This window comes from Neolamprologus multifasciatus, chromosome 11, assembly GCF_963576455.1.
Source record: "Neolamprologus multifasciatus chromosome 11, fNeoMul1.2, whole genome shotgun sequence".
Lineage (NCBI taxonomy): Eukaryota > Metazoa > Chordata > Actinopteri > Cichliformes > Cichlidae > Neolamprologus > Neolamprologus multifasciatus.
The window spans coordinates 5,120,590-5,141,507 of NC_140449.1; the positions used below are offsets into that span (position 1 = coordinate 5,120,590).

The following is a 20,918-nucleotide window of genomic DNA, read 5'->3' on the forward strand; positions in this document are numbered from 1 at the left end:
CTCGTGGAGTCCTTTAGTGCTGCAGGCAGGCAACGTGTTCAAATAGCGCACAACTTCAGTTTTTTTTTAAATTTCTATATGACTATTCTGCATCATTAAGCAATAAGAACAAGTAGTCTGATGTCCTGTAATCATTATGAAGCTATATTATTATATTATTATTACAATTACATAATGCAATTCTATATTGTATTATGAAATACAATTAAACATTAAGTTTTTGTACAGAGTATCGGTATCGGATCAGTATCGTCGATACCACCCTGAATTTTACTTGGTATCGGATCGGAAAGGAAATCAGTGGTATCGCACATCACTACTAGGTAGTTACACACAGGAGCGTTTGTGAGAGAGCTCGTGTCATCGCGAGATCTGAGCGCGGGATTCCCCTCGGCGGTAGGTGGAGACTGGACACAGCAGAGTGGAGTCGGTATTCAGGCAGATGATCTCTCTGGTTCTGCTTTTGTGAGCGCTAGGCTAGCTTGTAAACAAGAGCAAAAACCCCCGGCCGAGTCTCGGAGAAATTTCATGACTGAACACGCGGGTGTTTTTTTGGTTACTCACAGCTGCCGTGTACGCCGGTATGCTTTTCTTTCCGTTTCCACTACACGTCTTTGCTTTCGACTCTGCAACATACTGAGACGCTGATGCTGCCCAAATGAGCTAACCTCTCAACTGTCTTGAAAGACAAAACCAACATTTTCACTTAGACCTAAGGTAAGAGTTGCAGTTCAGGCAAAGCTTTTCGCTTTGCTGGGACACAGTTCTGTTCTTGTGAAATTCCTTCAGCTTCACTGTCACCGGGCTTTGCCTTTGCAGGTGTTGGTAAATATCACAGAGGGAAACGTGTCCAGCGGCTACCAGCTCACGTATAGATGTGTTTGACGTATTTGTATAAAGTAGTACATAACCTAACCTGAAAAATACATTCATGCATGTAGCTACGATTATTATTAAGATTTTTTTTAGCTGTTATTTATTATATTTAATGATAAATTCGATAAATGTAAAATGTATGTTTTAAAATAAGAGATCTATTTCCAAGAACCATATAGCAAATTTAGACACATAGCCAAATCATATAGCACCACAATATATCTGAAGATAAATAAATATTACATGTTAACAGAATGTAGATTCATAGTTTTGTACATCTAAGAAGTGCTGTGTACAGTGCTTAAATTCAGTCTAATAACAAAGGTAAGCAGGCACTATTTGCAATCGAGCCTTGGTACGGTGCTGCTCTCTTCGATTTGCGAGGTAGGATCACCCCACTTATTTATATAAGGTGCATTGGTGAGTAAGTCAGTAATCACCTGTGATAAACTGTAATGCACTGTGATCCACAGAATCAAGAGGATTCAAGGTGGACCTAGAAGGTTAATCAAGCAAAAATTGTGGATTGCACAGTATTCTAGTGCATGAGCCTGCAACTTGTTGATTTAAATCAAGATTTGTTTCTACATACATAACCAACCTTTGTCATCAATAAATTTGGTCAGTTAAATCACGTTACTACGGGGCCCCTCAACGGTATGTTTCATCGTTATGCCAGTTTATGTTTATGTAAATTACATGCAGCTGCAGGATAGGAATGCGAAAATGTTAAAATATGCTGACGACATAGCTGTTGTGGATCTCTTTTGTAGCAACTCTTAACTGTTTTGCTCAGGAACGTAGGTCGGAATAATGGTATAACTCTCATTGGTTGTTGATTAATTTTGGCAATGTGAAAGAGCTTGTCTTGAATTGCTCCATAAAAGGTCTTTCACTCTTTGGTCAGTCTGTGGAAGTCTGGGAACATATATTAATGTAAAGATAAATTTTTATAGTTAATGCTAATTCCATTTACAAGACTGCTAATAAGAATTTTTTTCTTATCAGGATATTGGGAGGCTCTGCAGTTAGCCACAACTGTGGACAGAGTTTATGTCAGCTTGATTGAAAGCATGCTTCAGTTCAGTATCTTAGTCTGGTATGGTACCTCGATTGTGGAAAACAGGAAGAACTGAACAGGATTGGTCGACACCAAACTTCATTGGATAAGCTTTGTCATCAGGCTGTCTTAAGCCCGGCCTATTGTTGCAGACTGTGAACACCTTTATTTTGAATTTGAAGTAATGACCTCTGAACGATTTTATAGGATGCATCTAGCAAGTAAAAAGGTGTATACGGGATCATTTGTGCCAAAAGCAATCAGCATACTAATTAATAAGATGCTGTGATTTATTTCTATAGTTGTATTGAATTTTTATATGCATATGTATGTATGTTGGCTGATAGCCACCAGAATCTTTATTCTGACAATTTTCCATTAATTTGGACAATAAAGTCATTCTATTCTAATTTTCTTGGTAAATGTTCCACATGGTTCTTAAAAGTCCTGGAGTCTAACCTCCAGGCAGAGTCCCTTAATGCAATTAACAGTTTCAATTTTTCAGTTTTGTGACCATGAAGGGTTTGAATATAGATTTTTGGATGATGTTGTAAATAACACGTACTTAGTTTAAACAGAGTAATGGGAGTCTATGACAGAAAGTTTTTCTGTCATGTCAGTTGGAGCATCGAATTCACCGCTTGGGGTGCAATTTTGTGCATCCTGAACCAGTCGGCATGGATTACCTGCCTTGTTTAAGAATTTGATTCAATGTCATTCACACATCTTCACACCACAGCCACTCTTGTTTTGAAGAAGAAGAACAGATGCTCATTAGCTCGCTTTTGACCAAGAATGGTGACTTCAAGTGCTGCTGAAACAAAGTTAAAATCAGTTGTTTGTTTACAGCAACACTCTGTTTTTAAGGCAGTCGGTCGAAGAAAAGAATCAAAGGGCTTGAACTCGACCATCCAGAATCAGACAGCAGCAGTGCACGGACCGTGGGAGAGCATATACACAAACCTTCCCCAGCAGGCTATATGATAAAGCACTTAACAGAAAAGTGCAAAAGACATGAGAGCAGCTGTAGCCACTTGTACAATAGCATGAAGCTTCACCTTTTTTCAGGCTTAGTATAGTAGAACAGCTGGGTTATTTGTGTTTGTGTTTTTTTTCATGACCTTCATTGTTTGATCTGTCAGACCCAATTGCACCCACCCAAAAATATTTATTTTTTTTCTTTTAACCACCAACCGCCACTGTTTGTGTGATAAGAAAGTTATATTTCAAAAGCAAACTGTAGATTAAACCACAGAATACAAGCATGGTATTTTCAAACTGTAATTATAAGAGTCAGTAGCACTTGACTCAAGTCAGTGATTATCTAAGGCAAACATCATTCATATGTATCCATAGCTGTGTTTTCCTCTGAGAAAGGGAGGATTAATCCCACACATCCCCTTTTGTCATATTCATTTATCAGCTGATTGATAATAATAAGTACTGTCAAAAATAAGAATAACTATCACGCTGGTTCTTTGGTGTGCAGCTTTGTAACCTAGCACTCTGAGCAAATGGAAACCGGCTTGCCGTTGCCTTTATATTGGTTCACAAGAGGTGTTCACAGTAATGACACTGGAGCTGTGAAAATAAAAATACCACAGTGAAGCTTTTGGGGTATTCATGGTCGATAAACTCACAGACAAGATGTTATTTCATATTTCTGGAGTTTCCAATATTCTTTTTGCATGTTTTCTGAATCAGACATTAATCCAAACAGACTGAAATCCTAGTCAGAATTCATGTTTGTTTTAACACCAGAACCGCAAAGGTAGTCATTTTCAAAATGCTGCACATCTGCAAACCTTCGTTCCCTCAATTTATCTATCTGTCTTCTGTTGAAAAGCAATGTCCCATAAGCAAGATAGAGGGTAAGTGGGAAGCTACTCACATTAAAAGCAGTGCAAAAAGCATAAAAAATGTTTGGACCAATCTTTAAAATATCCAAATGTAGCCTTTCTAAATTATGAAAATGATGAATCAATTTTCACATTATTTTCCAAACAGCTTTTTAATCCAGGTATGAGCTATTTCTCTTGTGCCTTTATGTCTCCAACTTTCTCAATAATTCACTGTAATATGTTGTATTAAGAGTCTGTAGATCAGTATTGTCGCTTTTCTTCAACATCACCATTAATACATAAGTAGTACTTCCATTTTCCCTAAAACCATACTTGTGTTCCTTCAATAATTTATATTTACCAATAAAGTGATCCAGTGGTTATCTTGTCACATCTTGATTACATCACCATAAGCGATTTGACTTGACGTGTCACCTGGCTTTGTTTCTTTGCCCTGTCCCTTTTATACTTCCAATACGATCTGCATTTCTGCTCTTGTCTTTGGAATAATTCAAAGCCATTCTCTGCAACCTTTCACTATAGCTCTGGCTTATTTAGCGGATTTTGAGTCCCCTCTGTGAAGACCCCTACATTTTAACAGTGGAAATAAGTGATATTTATGCATTTCCATATCCCCTAAGTGCTGAGCAAAATTGACTCTCATTACTTTTTACAGCAACTCTGGTGCACACAGTATGGGTTCAGTTCAGTTTGTGGGAAAGCAGATTATGCATTACGCTATGTCAGAAAACATACCACTGCAAAGGCAGACAAACGCCTCTGGAGAGAAATTTATACCATAAGAGGCCTCTTCAGGTGATCATAGCTTAAGAGGCTGGTGGTGGAGCTGATGTACATGTGCCTCAAATCATCAGTCCCATGAGTCAGATAAATGGAAGGCACCATTTTTGGCACAGTGACCCACAGTGTCAGTGAATATGGCAGCAGAAGAGGCACATCCAGGCTTTTGTCATTTAGGCATGTTTTTTTTCCCCATCCTTCATAAAAATCATTTGAAATTGATGTTTCATTTTTGTTCTTTTTTTCTGCATGCTTTGGAGGGTGTAGCACTCTGCAGCCTTTGTTAGAAATTCATTATACATGTAACGAAAAATGCAATTAGAGAACACTTTAGGTATTACATGAAGGTCATCTTCCTAAAGCTTATTGAACTTTGGGTTTTAAGTGGGCTCGATGTTTTGTTTTAGTTTTTATTTGGATGAGCCACACATATATATTAATGGGTGGCCAAGTATATGTGCCAATTTATTGCTGAGCTGCTGAACTGCTGAACTTACTGAGCAAGATCTGATTGTTTTAAAGTTCAGTCACTGCTAACCAGCTAGTTGTGGCTCTTCTACACACACAAGCTTCCTGCCTGCTGGCCCAGTGGCCAGTTCACCATTATTGCAGTCCTTGATATTATTCAGCTGCTTCCCCAGAGAGCATGCTCCACTGACATACTCCAATCCCTCTGTCTTGGACTGAAGCTGGTACCTTCTGCTGTGAGCTAGAGTCCCGCACTAACCAGGACTTGCAGCTCACAAAGAAATGGTTCATCCGCTGCTAAAGTGATGGAGTTGTAGTTAGACTCAGGGGAGAGGTAGCTCTGCTGAGACTTACTTGGTTATTTAAATTTATAGGTTATTTATAGAAAATGATGGACTCTGATCACTCCATCACCCCAGATAGAGGTCTATAACTCTCTGGTAAACACTAGGGCAACACTTGAAAACAAAGAAGGTCAAGAACTCAGTTAGTTTGGTCCCATGTCAGCAAAGTAGAACAGTGAGCCAGCAGAAGCTGTATTTTATAATGCTCTGATTATGTTAGCGTAGGAGGTACAATTCTTGTACTGTCTCCTAACCAGCTGATATTCAGAGCAGTTGATCCATATAACGGTGTGTTGATTATAAGCTCAAGAATACCCACTACAGCTGGGAAGTACCTGTGGGTGGTTTTGGCCTTTTGGCTTCAGAAGACTGTAACAAGCCATTTGTGGCAATTATACTGGGGCTGAAGCCAATGTGGGAGTACCTTATGATTCCTATTCAAAGATCATCTTTTTCTTTTCTTTCATTGAATAATTATGCTCCCATTCACTAAGTTCAGGCTCTCTAATTTGGGTGCTGTTGAGACAGTTAATAGAAGACTTTAATGTCTGACACTTGAATGAGTGACAGCTGGCTCATGTTTCTCTTACCAGCTCCTAAACCCGTGACATTGGACGTTTGTTGCTGTGTTCATAGTAAAAGCGTGACACCCCAGAAACCTTCATATAGTATTTTGTTACGTTTGGCTTGGTTCATAGTGCTTTCAGAGTGTGTAGGACAACACAAACATATGTTACTTGGAAGGCTTTGGCTCCAAATGGAAGAAACTCTGAGTCTGATCTTCTAACAGGCTCCAATGCGAAGCCTGTTGCTAGTATAGGTATGACCAGAAGTGTCTCCTAAAATTATTTCTCTGTTTTACACCAGAAGTTATGTATAGTATAAAGACTAGGTTGGTTGGTCTGAAGCTTGTTTCTGGGAATCATCCAGGACTGTCTTCCATTTAGTTCCTCACTAGGCTCTATCGCATATGACCACTGCAGGCTGCCAGGTTTTCAAACACTCATTGCATTTTTAAATGCAGTTTAGGCTGTAGTTTAAAGAAATCCTTCTTTGTTTGGGTTTCAGAGCAATACAGAAGTTAGTGAAACCTCTTGTCTCAGAGTGGCTATGAATTATGCATGGAGATCCTGTGAAAAAGCTTTTAAGTTCCTAAGATTTGGGTTTCTAACTGACCTGATATTTGTTCTGCCCTACCTAAAGTGTCAGGGACAAGAAGTATACATTTGCCAGAGCCTTCATTAAGAACAGAAGGAAAATATCTATTTAAATTAAGTGTAAAGGTGGTACTAAATTGTGGTTATCTATTATTTATTTTATTTTTGCCTCTGAAACCACCGACATCCCTTTGTGCTTGGAATGCTGCCCATGTGACCCTGTTAAGTGACTGTAAGTATGTATATGAATGGATGGTTTATATTGTTTGGAGGACCTGTGAGTCTTTTCATGTATGTTTATTTTTTCAGGATTAATTGACTGTAAAGGGATTTTAAAGCTCAGTTCTAGCACTAGTTTCTAAAGGTATTTTTAGTATGCTTAGCTACAGCAGAGAATATAAATTCTTGACTAGTTAATGGCATCTCTTGCCATTTTTTTCCAGAAATGAAACTGTGAGGAAATCTCTCAAACTGCTAAGACTTATTGCTGTTACAGAGAAGTGAAAAAAAAAAAAATAGACTTCAGATTAAGATCAGTGACTCAGACAAAGGAACAATTTAATGGTAGATGACAAACAAAGCAGCAATTTAGAAGTAGATAAATGATGTTGGAGTAGTTTGTAGTCAGATTTTCTTGTGGGAACTTTAACTTCAGTTGTGCAGAACTGGCAGCAGATGTCTTCAGACTGAAATCGTACCTTTACTTTTTCATCCTGACACAGATTTTGTTATTGTCTGCATCATCCTTGCTGCACACAGGCGTGATAATGTTAATGCTAACAACTAAGGACTAATATGTCACTATTTGCAGACAATTCTAATTCAAGTGAAAATGGACATACCCTTTAACAGTAGTTTAGCACCAAAGGATGCTCAAGATTTTCTTCCCCTGCCACCATGCCCAAGTCTCCAAAACGGATAGGATCAGCAACTTGAGATCTTGTTCACTGGCAGATATCCTTAAGTGTTCATCCAGCTTTTTTTTTTTTCCCTGTTCTATTTCGGTCCCTTCTCTGGAATATTGCCTGTTGTCCTGAGGCAGCGCTGAAGTGCTGTGCTGCAGTGTTTTCAGAGGTTGTCCTTCTCACTTTGTTCCTTTTTTGTCTGTCTGTCACTTACTCACACACATTCTGCAGATTGTCCACGCCAGCCTCTGCATCGCCTGTATCCCTGGGGGAGAAGAGACAGCACAAAAGCCTTGATGTTATATCTGCTATATTGCAGAAGGCACAGTGGGTCACTGTTAGCAAATGATATAGGGAAGCAAGAAAATGTTGTTAAAGAGCTGGCTATCAAACAGTCAAGTAATCTGTCTCAGTTTGATCTAGGCAAGTGGGTAGACATGAGATGTGTCAAACACAGACCTGGAAGATTTTCTGACATGCTACCAGCAGTGATGAAGCAGCCGGCTGATTTTTTTTTACCTCCGTGCTGGATGGCATGGCAGTGCATTTATGTAACCCAACAAAGTGTGTATAACTGTCTGTCCAAATGTATTTGAGAAAGACATGCAAAACGAGAGAAAGACTATGTGACTTGTCTTTGTACAGCCAGATAACGACTACTGGGCCGTTAATTCTCTTTGGTGCCACACTGAGCTCCAGGCAGCTTGATCCAATGTGACAGGCCACATTTAGTTCAGGAATAAAGATGACAACACATAAGGACACATCTTCACAGCCAGAAAAGCTCAGCAATCAAGTGGCCGAAGGGAACTAAAAACAGGTACAGGGGAGAAAAGAAAGGACTCTAGTGATACAGTGTCTGTTTTTCTTTTTTCAATCTGTTTTTGAAAGAGGCAGGGGCAGGCCCTCTGAGGTGATTTTCAAAGTAGATAAAGATATGGGAAAAGAGAGATGGTTACCTCTAAAAGGGAAGGGATGGTGAGCTATGAGGAATGATGAACAGCTGGGACCAGCTGAACAGCTACAGTGCACAGGCTACTTCTGCCACTCCTCCCTGAGACTTCACGGCTTTCCAGGATCCCCATTAAAACGCTAAATACTGCCCCGTGTTACCTCCCACATCATCAGGGTGCTTACCATCTCCAGAGTAACCCAGTAACACTGGTGTTAGCATGGAGAGAGCAGTGATTGATAGTTCAAAGAAAGAGGTGAATTGACCTGTAACAAGAAGAACGAAATGTTCAAGGATCATTCAAGTGCTCCTGAGTCCATAGGAAAACTACACTTGAGAAAGCTGGTATATAGTTATTTACAAAAGCTCATCACATTGTCCACCAAAGCTTCTATTATACTTTGTTATTACTTTGTTATTATACTTTGGTTGGCCTTCAGCTTCCAATGGCAATCCCTGTTCACCTTTGCATCCTCAGTCAAGTGACCGTACACTTTCTGGCTGTAGAACCTGCAGTACTCTGCTTTGAGGCAGATCTTGAGATTCGATTTCTAGCCAGCAAAAATTTAAAACACCAGAGATGGAGTCTGGAAGACTGCCACAACAGAAACTTGACCAGGCTTCCCCACCAGGGAAGTACTAGATAGTAGCCTGATGATGTGGTTCCGTTGGCTTCATCGGATGATCCTCCTCCTCCAGCTCGCACTGGAACGGTTCGCAGCTGAGTGCGAAGCGGTGGGAATAAGAATCAGCACCTCCAAATCTGAGGCCATGGTCCTCAGCTGGAAAAGGGTGGCGTGCCCACTATGGGTCAGGGACGAAGTGTGGGAGATTGACAGACGGATTGGTACTGTGGCTGCTGTGATGTGGATGCTGTACCGGTCCGTCGTGATGAAGAGAGAGCTGAGTGTGAAGCTCTCAATTTACCGGTCAATCTACGTCCCTACCCTCACCTATGGTCACAAGCTGTGGGTAGTGACTGAAAAAAACGATATTGTGGATACAAGCGGTGGAAATGAGCTTTCTCTGAAGGGTGGCTGGCTTCTCCCTTAGAGATAGGGTGAGAAGTTCAGCCATCTGGGAGGGGCTCAGAGTAGAGCTGCTGCTCCTCCACATCGAAAGAAGCCAGCTGAGGTGGTTCGGACATCTAATTTCCTTCGGGATTAATAAAGTATTCTGATTCTGATTCTGATAAGGATGCCTCCTGGGTGCCTCCTGGACGAGGTGTTCCGGGCATGTCCCACAGGGAGGAGGCCCCGGGGCAGACCCAGGAGAGGTTATATCTCTCGGCTGGCCTGGGAATGCCTTGGTGTTCCCCCGGACAAGCTAGATGAGGTGGCTGGGGAGAGGGAGGTCTGGGCTCCTCTGCTTAGGTTGCTTCCCCCACAACCCAACCCCGGATAAGCGGAGGAAGATGGATGGATGGTATTGTCTAGTAGTTAATGAGACTGTCATTGTCTTGAATGGAAGTATAATTGAGTATTTCAGCGTTAGTTAGCCATTAAATAGTTCCCTTCCAAATTTATCAACATTTGATGATGCTGACCGTGTTTTGCTTTATCAACATTAGTACATACAAAGCTTACAGACAGATTTTCCCTCTTTTTTTGTACCACTGATCAATTCCTAGTCCAAGCTTGTCTAAAGAAGTGCTCATGTCACAACTTCTAGAAAATCACAGGGAATTATGATTTGATGAATGAAAACTGCTCACCTGATGTGTGACACAAAAATCCTTTCCTGCTTTCACCTTTTCATAGTGGCTGGGTCACGTGTTGTTGTTTTTTTCATGTAATGTGTAGTGTGGTACAACATATAAAGAACCAGACATCAGTGGTTTCTACATTGATGTGGATGCAGCACAGACTAAGCTGTAGCAGTACTGTTAAGTATTACTGATGATGCAATTATGTGGTGTCAGCCTGTAATGCTGCATCAAGCCAGTAACAGGAAGGGTTTTTTTAATGCAAAGGAAAAGGTTATTGGCCTCACTGGTAGATTGGGTTGAATAATTTTCTTGTATCCATGTAACATAATTTATATTTCAAGCCTAAAATAAGCTGTTTAAACATTGTTTTGCAATTTAGACCAAAAATAGCTGTATTGTCCTTCGTTTTACTTGAAAACTAAGGCTGTAAAACAAGCTGAAGCTATTTTCATGCATAGACCACTTTTGCTCCCAAATCATGTCCTCTTTGAAAAAGCTATTTTCACATTGCTTCATATACTGTATATATGCCATTTCATGCATACTTTAGGCAGCTTAACAAAAATTATTATACATGTAGGCACATTACCGCACGGTTTATTGGGCAGAGAAGTGCTGATGTACAAAAGGATTTTCTAACTAGTCTGGTAGCCTGTGCTGTGGTTCTTAGCTAAGCAATGTATGAGTGAGCCGCATTACTGTGCAGTGAAGTGTGGTCAGCCCTGCTTTTGAAATTTATTTGGATATTAGGAAAATAAGCATCAAAACTAATGCAGAATTTCATCATAGTGAAATCAGCCTTTGACTACCCCAATCCTTGCATTTATTAAATCTGTTGTAAATATTTGGCTGCTAGAAAATGACAGTGTAAAGTCACATGCTGATGGAACTGGGCTAACAGTTCAGCTCTGTTGTTACAGGCTCACACAGCTGCTGTGTTTTTAAAAAGTAGCAGCTGCGTGCTCATTATTCAACTAGTTTTTAGTGCTTTTATCAGGTATGTCTTGACTAAGTTCTATTAGTCAATATTTTCACATTAATAATAAATCAAACGACTACAAGTAATGGTTGCTCATAGTGATGAAGTCGCTAATTGTGTTTCTTCTCAGAGCTTTGTAGCCTGATTGGTTATGGTTTAAAAAAATGTCTGATATTTTTAATGACCTTACATTTATTTTTTTTCCTTTAAAAAGAACAGAGTCATTGATGTATAGACAGAAAAGTCTTTTTCCCTAAGAGGTATTTTTATTTTTCACATCTTCATACAAAAATAAAGGCAGCATGTCTGTGTGGTCAGTACTGATACCTGGGTTTGAACCTGGGCCAGCGTGGGGCCCTTCTCTGTCGAGATTGTATGTTCTTATTGTGACTTTTCTTTGGGAGCCTTGACTTGCACGGGCTTACAGCTAGAGCCACGGTGTCTTGTCCATTAGTCCTACAACTAGACTAGATAGGTTAAATGCATAGAATTTATTTAGGATTGAGGACCACCTGAAGGGCCCTGGTGTTGGTGTAGATGGTTGATAATAATTATGTGCCTATTTTTACTGTCATGTGTTGCTGAGGAAACGCATGACAGTAAAAAAAAAAAAAAGTAGATGTGAAGTGTTGGAGCGCTGAAGGGATGCAAAGATGCCTGATGATTCTACATCCTGTATGCAAAACTGATGCAGGCAAGGTTTTGTATACACCCATGACAGTGGATGTTAATGCAATTGCAATTGCAGTGATTGTAATTGAGAAGATAGAATAAATGAGTAAAGAATAAAGTGTAACATTTGGCAGCTTAAGAACCAAATCTTGAATTGAACTTATGGGCCTTTAATATGCTACAAATGATGGAAGATGCAATATTGCGCTTGCTGTTTTAAACCATTCTGGTTTAAACCAGTTGAAACCAGAATGCAAACAGCCACACACTGTTTGCATTCCTCCATCAATTGATGGAGGAGATGATCCCTATGACTCTGGATAGTGGAGAATGGCTGTGGATCATGTCTGGTCTCTTTCTAAAATAAGCACAACATAGATTTTATTTGTTTTAAAATTCCTTAAGAATTAGTAAATACTATAACCTGCTATTATTTTTGCTTGATGTTTGCCGCTTTCAAAGCCCCCACCCCCTCCCAATTACAGTTTTAATTATCAGTCAAAAGGAAACGAGAGGTGATATTAGTCACGGATACGTGACTTTCACTCACGTGGAATGCAGCTGTACGGAGGGCAGCATATGCACATGAGCCTGAAGCTATGGACCACTTTGACGCGTGTAAACATGAAATTGATTTGCATGCAGAATGCATCGATTCGTTTTTTTGTTTTGTTTTGGGTTTTTTTTTACTCATTTTCCCGCTTCAGCTGCAAAAGGCTTGGGGTATTGTCATCACCCTACCAGGTGGGGTGGGTGGGCAACATATGGACACCCATGTTTGTAGGAGTTTCAAATTGATACTATAAGTGCTATGGTCTACTAAAAATTTGGGAGTTTAAATCTCAGAGACCGGATTTAACCTTTTTCAATGCAGGCCACAGTAGCCAACAGCTTTCCTTTTAAGTTATGTATACAATTACCACATATTTAAGTGTCAGAAGAGATTTGATATTGATCTTAATCTGAAATACTTCTGGTAAATTTCAACTGATAATTGGGAAAATAGGAAATTAACAAGTTAACTTTTACTTTTTACTTCTGTTGTTTCAGGATAAGGTCATAATCTCCTGGTGGTACCGAAAATGGTATCAAGTATTTCCCTGGGTGTTGTTATCAAGTTTTCAATTCTACGGTTGTGAAAGCCCTGATGGAAAAACGTGTTACCAATCAGGTTATTGAAGGCTTTGCACCTTTCTTTCTTTTTCTTCACCGCTTCCTTTTTGCCTCATAGTCTGATTTGTCATAACTTTTCCGTTTTGTGGTAGGTTTTTCTTTGGCTGCTCCTTCTTCACCCTGACCTGTCTTATTTGGCTGAGCAGAACTAAAATGTCGTCCTAAATCCTGCTGCTTTTACACACGTACTTACATAACGGTCAGCGATTCTCTGCGCAATCAACCTCTCACATGTTTAAGCTTGCTGTGGGAGATTTCACTTGTCATGTTTGAATAGTAAGCTAACGATTGATAAGACGATGTCAGAGGAATTGGTGCGCAATTTATCGTCACTCACCAATCAATGCTGCCCCTTTCTACACACCGTTCGCGCGATCGCAAAGTGAAAGTGAAAGCAAAAAACAAGCGCAAATTCAAACGCGATTTCAATATGTCACATATTGACAGTGGCTCATCGATGCCAATGACATAATTACTCAGCTACATTTTCGAAAGAATGCAGAAGCATTGACATATATCTTTCCTTCCTATGATAGCCCGACGGGCAGGGCTGAGATAGATTTTGGTAGCCCAACTGGAAAAATCGCTAGCCCCGGGACGTCGGGCTAGCGAGCCCTGAAATGTATGTTTCGTATAACAAAGTAAAACAATATATGTATGTACTTAAAGTCTTCTTATGATTATGACAGCATTAAAATTTCAAACTCTATCAATATCCAGAAAATGATCCAGATAATGAACCTCCACCATTCAAGCAAGTCCAGACGCTTTTCTTTCTAAGCTCCTTAGACGACCCTCCACCAAACTTTACATTTCGCACAATGCAATCAGAGTACCATTCTCCTAGCAACTGCCAAATCCAGACTCGTCCATCGGATTGCCCGATGGAGAAGTGTGATTCATAACTCCAGAGAGAGCTCTCTTCCACAGCATGTCTTTATCCTGTTTTCCTTCTCTCACCCCAACCGGTCACAGCAGACGGCCGCCCCTCCCTGAGCCTGGTTCTGCCGGAGGTTTCTTCCTGTTAAAGGGGAGTTTTTCCTTCCCACTGTCGCCAAAGTGCTTGCTCATAGGGGGTCATATGATTGTTGGGTTTTTCTCTGTATCTACTGTACAATATATAGCGCCTTGAGGCGACTTTTGTTGTGATTTGGCGCTATATAAATAAAATTGAATTGAATTATGGTTGCTTGATGAGCACAATTAGCAAAATTAACCAGTTTACAAATTCATTCATAATTGTGGAAACAAAACATTAGTGTTTCAAAGTAATAATACTGGCTCTGTTTCAGCACAGCTGGATGCAAAGAGCAAATTTCCATAGCAAACATTTGTTGGCAGTAGAGAAAAGTAACCACAAAGCAGGAACTCCAGCAACACTTGAGGGAAGATGAACAACTTTAATAATTGACCAACGCGTTTCAGCTTGTGGCCTTCATCAGGGTCATAGTTACCCCCCCCCCCCCCCCCCCCCCTCATCAGTAATGATCTTGTCCGGTATTTACTTGGGCGTGACTTAGCCAATTAACCAATACCTACCTATTATATGTCAGCTGCCCTATCTATGAAGTTTTGACTGGTTAATTTTTTTCTGTTTCCTGTCTTGTATTTAAGCAATTTTTTACAATGTTTTACTATGACCCTGATGAAGGCCACAAGCCGAAATGCGTTGGTCAATTATTAAAGTTGTTCATCTTCCCTCAAGTGTTGCTGGAGTTCCTGCTTTGTGAATTCTTTCATCCTCTCCATGCACCTTGGAAGCAGGTGAAGTTGTGCCAGAACATTTTTTTTGCTAGTAGAGAAAAGTAAGCCTCATCACTTGTGTCACTTAGAAGGTACCTTCTTACAGTAGTTGGGAATAATGTCTGGGAAGAGCAGGAGGGGGGATCTGATCTACTACTGCATCTTAACAATAGTATTACAGTAACCAGGTAAACATGTTCTTTCATGTCCTGCCTTAATCACATTTCTCCAAATATCCCGATTCCTTTTGAGTATATTAAGGTAATATGAGAACAGGCTCATCTGAGGAAAGTGACCAAGGCTGAACCTTCAAGAGATAAACATCAGTTACTTAATTTCAGTAGATTCTAAATACTATGTTGTGATTATATTGCATTATTGTTTTACACAATTTTATGGCACAAAGAAATGAACATTTTATATTGTAATCAACCTTACAGTCATGGCTTATTCATACTGGCCAATGTGCAGTAGAAGGTATCATCAGAAAATGTTAAATATTCTTCACTTTTTGTAGATATTTTGTTTTCACATTTTGTTTTAATTCTCATTTTAAATAGCTTAAAGTCATAACGACAGAAGGGTTTTAGAAATGTTTTACGTTCTTAGTTCAGTACTTTGGCTGTAATTACAGTTGTGATATCTGAAGGGATTATTTTGTGTGGAATTGTGACAGAAAATGTAATTTATTTTAAATAAATTCTACAAGACATTAAACTGCAAAAAGTAAAGGGACCTTTTAAGAGACAAAATACACAGTCTTCGTGTAATGCTAAACTGTATTTGCACATTTGCACATTCAGTGACATGAAGTAATTTGACTGAGATCAGGTAAGCCTTTCAAAGCTATTGCATTCGCTCTTGCTCTGTTCACAATTCCTCCATCCCTACAGCTCATCGCTATGAAGATATTCACTGAATATTTCATATGCTGCTTTCAATTTTAGATAGAAAACATGGTAGGAAAGGATCTCTGAATGAGCAGGGGAAATGTTTAAAACAAGCAAAGTTTCAGTGTCTGTATGATTTGATCCATATTGAGGAACAACTCTTTATTTTGTTTATACCGTAATAAAGGATATATTGTTAAATATTTTTAATTAAACTGCCCTATACACTGTCCACATAAAGTGGATTGGTTTGATATGAATTCTTTTGTAGCTGACTGTAGTCATAGATGCTTAAGTCACTTGAGAAAAGTATAACTTGGGATCTCTAGCATCTTGGATTTTGTTGAGATTCTGCGGTTTCTTGTCACCAGTGCTGTTAAGCCCCTTTTCCATTAGTACCTACTTGGATCGACTCGCCGTGACTCGACCCGTATCGACTGGTTTTCTATTACAATCCGATACTACTTAACGTGCTTGGTTGTCGTCATAGCAATGCGTCTGGGTGTCCCGCAACGTAATTAATATGTGACACACGCTGCCTCCTGGCTGCATGCCAAATATCCTTGGGCAAGATACTAACCCCATGTTGGCCTACTGGTGGTGGTCAGAGGGCCCGGTGGCGCCAGTGTCCGGCAGCCTCGCCCCTGTCAGTGCACCCCAGGGTGGCTGTGGCTACAATGTAGCTTGCCATCACCAGTGTGTGAATGTGTGCGTGGATGGGTGAATGACTGAATGTAGTATAAAGCACTTTGGGGTCCTTAGGGACTAAGTAAAGTGCTATACAAATGCAGGCCATTTACCATTTACCATTTACAAATGCTACAAAAAAAGGTGGATGTCGAGCTGACCTGCTGCCCGGTCTGTGGCTTTTCGTCAGACTTGAAGAAACGCAGAGTCGTTTTTTTGTAGCCATTTCCCTTGTTGCCAAGTTTTAAAAATGGCAGTTTTAATTTTCGTGAACAAGATGCTCTCAGGACTCATGGAGGGACACTACTCATCCGCCAATCGGTGACATGCAGTCTGACATTTTAGTACCTGCTCAGATTGCTTGGAACCCCGGTGGAGCAGGTACTAAAATAGTGCCTGGTACTAGAGCAGGGCGATATGACCAAAAATATTTATCACAATAATCCATCCATCCATCCATTCGCTTCCGCTTATCCTTTTCAGGGTCGTGGGGGGCGCTGGAGCCTATCCCAGCTGTCATAGGGCGAGAGGCGGGGTACACCCTGGACAGGTCGCCAGTCTGTCGCAGGGCCAACACACAGGGACAGACAACCATTGGCACTCACATTCACTCGCACATTCACACCTAGTGACAATTTGGATTATCCAATCAACCCATCCCCACAAGCTTTATCACAATAAACATTTGAAAATTTGCGATAATGATATAACTGACGATATAATTGAGACTAGACAAAATACTTTACAACTCCACAACTTTATTAGAGCAAAAAAGAAAAAGTATTTTCACTTAAACAAGCAGCTGTTTTTATGTGCATTAAAGTTATATACAAATTTAACAGTGCAAATGCAAATTCCTTGTTGACAGTTTAACTAAAAGGCATTTCCAGTGGAAATTGGCCGACATATCCTCAGCATAACCATGTATAATATCCACAAAACTTAAAGAGAGGTTATACACACACAATACGGTAATATTATGTTGAAGCACAGTACGTATCACTCCACGAGGCTCCTGCCTACGATAGCTGTAATGCTCCGACAATCCATCAAGCGGTGCGGCTTCGTAGCTTAGCAAAGTCGTATCAAAACATTCGACAGATTTTCAAGCGCCGTGTACATAAAATCTTTTCGAGGTCAGTAAACACAACCAGAACCAGGGGCTTCGGTCCTCGTCGGTGTGTCGCCGAGGTTGTGGGCGGGTGGGTGCACGGGGGCTCAGCCCTGGCGCAGGGGGCCTCTTGTGCATCGGCCTAACCGGGGGGCTCTTGAACTGGCAGGGAGGTTGTTCCATCTTTGCAGGAGTCCACTCTGCAGGTGGGGGAGAGACATAGGAGAGGTGGAGAATAAACTTAACCTGGGTGTCTGTGTCTTGTGTAGTCTGGGAGATGATTGAATGTTGGGGTGGGTACAGTTTCCTCTGCGGTGGGGTAGAGTGGGCTGCCCCGGGTCCTGTGGGGCTTGGCGGTGTTGCTGCCGTAGGCCCCGGTCTGGATGGGCCTGGGCTCCCTTGCCTTGGTGGATACCAGAGGACGGGGGTGCATATTGGGGTCAGCGGGGGAGCTGGCCCTAGGGAGGGACACCCTCCCCTCCCTTCTTTTCCTCCCCATCCCCGGCTGCCTCCCTCTTCACGCTCCACCACACCCACCCACACAGGTAGGGCTTTGGGGTGCGGGTGTGTCACCAGGGTGCAGGGGAGACATTCCCCCCCCCCTCTGTCCTCTTCTGGCCACCTGTGCCTCAATTTTATCTCACAACTTAGACATCCACATTACTTACACTCTCATAACACACACATATATATATATATAGGGCCTTGAGGGTGGGCACGTTAACGGCGTCCAGTAGACGGTCTGTGTATTCAAACCTGCCTCTGGCGCCGGTGCCCACCTCTCAATTTTAAATCCATGTAGACATTGAGGGTTCTCGGGAGGGGCCGTGCTAACACCTGCTGCTCTCTGGCAGCAGCACCATGCTCTCCCTTGTTTTAAATACACTTTAGAGCAACACGCAGCAACACTACACTTGAGCGGGAGGAGGGAGGTATGGGGTCTTAACACACCCCCGTTCTCTGCTAGCCATCGGGGCGGGGGGGCTGGGAAGAGATGCTGGCTGTCCGATTGACCTCCCTGCTGCTGCGGAGCCTGGGGCGGTCTGCTTGCCTCCACCCCGGAGGGAAGGGTAACATCTCTTGGGTCTGGGTGCCGTTTCCATCTCTGGGGGTGAGGATACCTGGACCCGGGGTATTGAGTATGTTTGGGGAGTGTGATTGTGTGTACATGTCCATTTACGTTTATTCCTGCGTTGGGTGAGTGCTGAGTGTTTGTATATGTGTGCATGAGGGTGGGAATGCATGTCTGTGTCTGTGTGTGCCTGTTTGTCTGTGTCTATATGTCAGGTCGGGTCTTAGACTTCACCTCTCTGGGAACTCCAAGGCCCTCCAAAGTGTGGAGGCCTATCTCCCCTCACCACACTCCCTGCCGGTGACTGATGCCCTCAGGGGTCGGTGCGTTGGTGGTTCTTGGTGTCCGGGGCTGGGCGCTCAGGTATGTACCAGCTCACTCCCGGTGACTACTTGGCGGGGCCTGGCGCCTGCTGCTCGGTCAGGCCTCTTCCGGGGCGCGGGGGGCCCTCGGGCCTCCGGCCTCTGTGCCTGCGGCTCGGTTCACTCTGGCACAGCTGGCTGCCGGCAGAGCCGGCGGGCACGCCGGTGCAGCCCCCTCTAGCTTCTGCCCGGTGGCTACTGGGTGACCCCTCATCTGGGGATCCTCAGCCCTTCCCATGAAGGTGGCACGGATGCCCCTCCGGTGGTCCTCCTTGGGCTCTTGCACTCTGGGGCCTCTGGATGTCTGGGGCCTGGATCTCCTCCATGCCTGCTTCATGCCCTGGGGGACGGGGCTATGGCTCTCTACATCCTCTAGCAGACCATTACATGGGGAAACCATTTGAATACAAGCGCGCCGATCCACACAGGTGTGCACATGGGTGTTCACTATTCGTAGACTTAAATCACACCTTTCTTGGCTGCTACTTCAAAGCACATTGTGCGCTGTCTGTCCTGCGTGCTGCACAACAACATTCAATATTTAGTATTTACTGCTGTTTACACTTAGCTAGATTAATGCGATGGTGTTGTGTATAGTATGTTGCATTGTTTTGTTTTGTTTTTTGCTTGTTTTCTATTCTTTTTCTCTCAACAGGTGATCCCGGAGATATTTTTTCTTCCCCCCTTTCTCACTGTCCCTCTCCCCTTCTGTTTTTCTTTTCCTTCCTCTTTCTTTCTCCCTTTCCTATCCCTCACTCATGTCTGTCCCGTCTGTAACAACTGAAAATAAAATAAATAATAAAAACAAAGGTCGATCAAATGGACCAATACGGCAATGCCATGATGATCCATTTGGCAAAATAAATCCATTGGGTATCCTTGTTGGTCTTCAGACAACAATTCTGACGGCTAAAGAACCAAATGGGACAGGCGGAAAAAAAAAAAAAAAAAAAAAAAACACAACCAGAATTCATACATAAGGCACACGGGACTGTCGATTTTCAGAAAAATCAAAGGATTGATTTTAAGTGTGCCGTATTTTCCAAAAAACACGGTAATAACGATGGCCCGCTAGCATGCTCTACCACAAATAGTGCTTTGTTGTGTATCTGACGGACTAAAGCTAAACCAGTTCCACACCACTGAAGTTGCAGCATTTTTACAAACCAATTCTGGTTCATCTGTTTCATTCAACGATCTGCTTTCGCCCTTCTCATTCTCCATCGCCGCCATGCTTTTTCCGCCATGTGCGTATGAAAACAAAGGCACCGCGCATGTGCGTTTTACCCATATTCTATCACGATATTTCATTTTCTTATTGTTGCTGGTATTACCGTGAACGGTATGATATGGCGCATCCCTACCTGGTACCACGTACTATGACCTAATGGAAAACTCTGTAAACCGATCGATCCAAGTAGGTACTAATGGAAATGGGGCTTTTGTCTCTTCTTGTCAGGACACACCTTTTAAAAGCCTGAACCCATGTCTATAAGAAGGGGTCCTGCTGGGTCTGTTAAACTGCGAGTGTCATTTTGCAGGGACAAATTGGGTTCACCTATGTCCTGGGGGGAAATGGTCACAGCAAATCAACGCACTGTGTTTCTGAGTTATCATCCTTATCCTACAATCCATTTCTATTGTGAAGGGAGAGGTGTCTTTCGAGATAACAATGTGCCATCATGCACAGGGCATGAGAATTCACTTAATAGTTTCAAAAGGACGGATCAATGAAATGCCGTATGCTAAGGCTTATAGAGTCACCAGATCTTAATCACTTTAACCAAGGACAGTACTGTCCTTCGTCATCATCATCGTCACACCAACTCTGACTCCTGGATTGAGAGTAGGAAAGCCAGTATGCACAGTCGTAGCCAAAAGTTTGGAGAATGACACAAATGCTGGTTTTCACAAAGTTTGCTGCTTCAGTTTTTATGATAGCAATTTTCATATACTCTAGAATGTTATGCAGAGTGATCAGATGAATTGCAAAATCCTTCTTTGCCATGAAAATGAACTTAATCTCAAAAATTCAATTTCCACTGCATTTCATCATACAGCATTTCATGCCATAAAACAGGGGTGTCAAACTCAAATACACAGTGGGCCAAAATTCA

General features: G+C 41.9%; 1 protein-coding gene across 1 annotated transcript in view; it reads left to right on the forward strand.

Moving 5' to 3' along the window:
* Window positions 1-91: 91 nt before the first annotated feature.
* Window positions 92-20,918, forward strand: part of pomgnt2 (protein O-linked mannose N-acetylglucosaminyltransferase 2 (beta 1,4-)) — a 33,056-nt gene continuing 12,229 nt past the window's right edge. The window contains exon 1 of the mRNA XM_085177554.1: window positions 92-717. The gene's annotated coding sequence lies outside the window, so the exon portion shown is untranslated. The remainder of the gene's footprint in view (window positions 718-20,918) is intronic.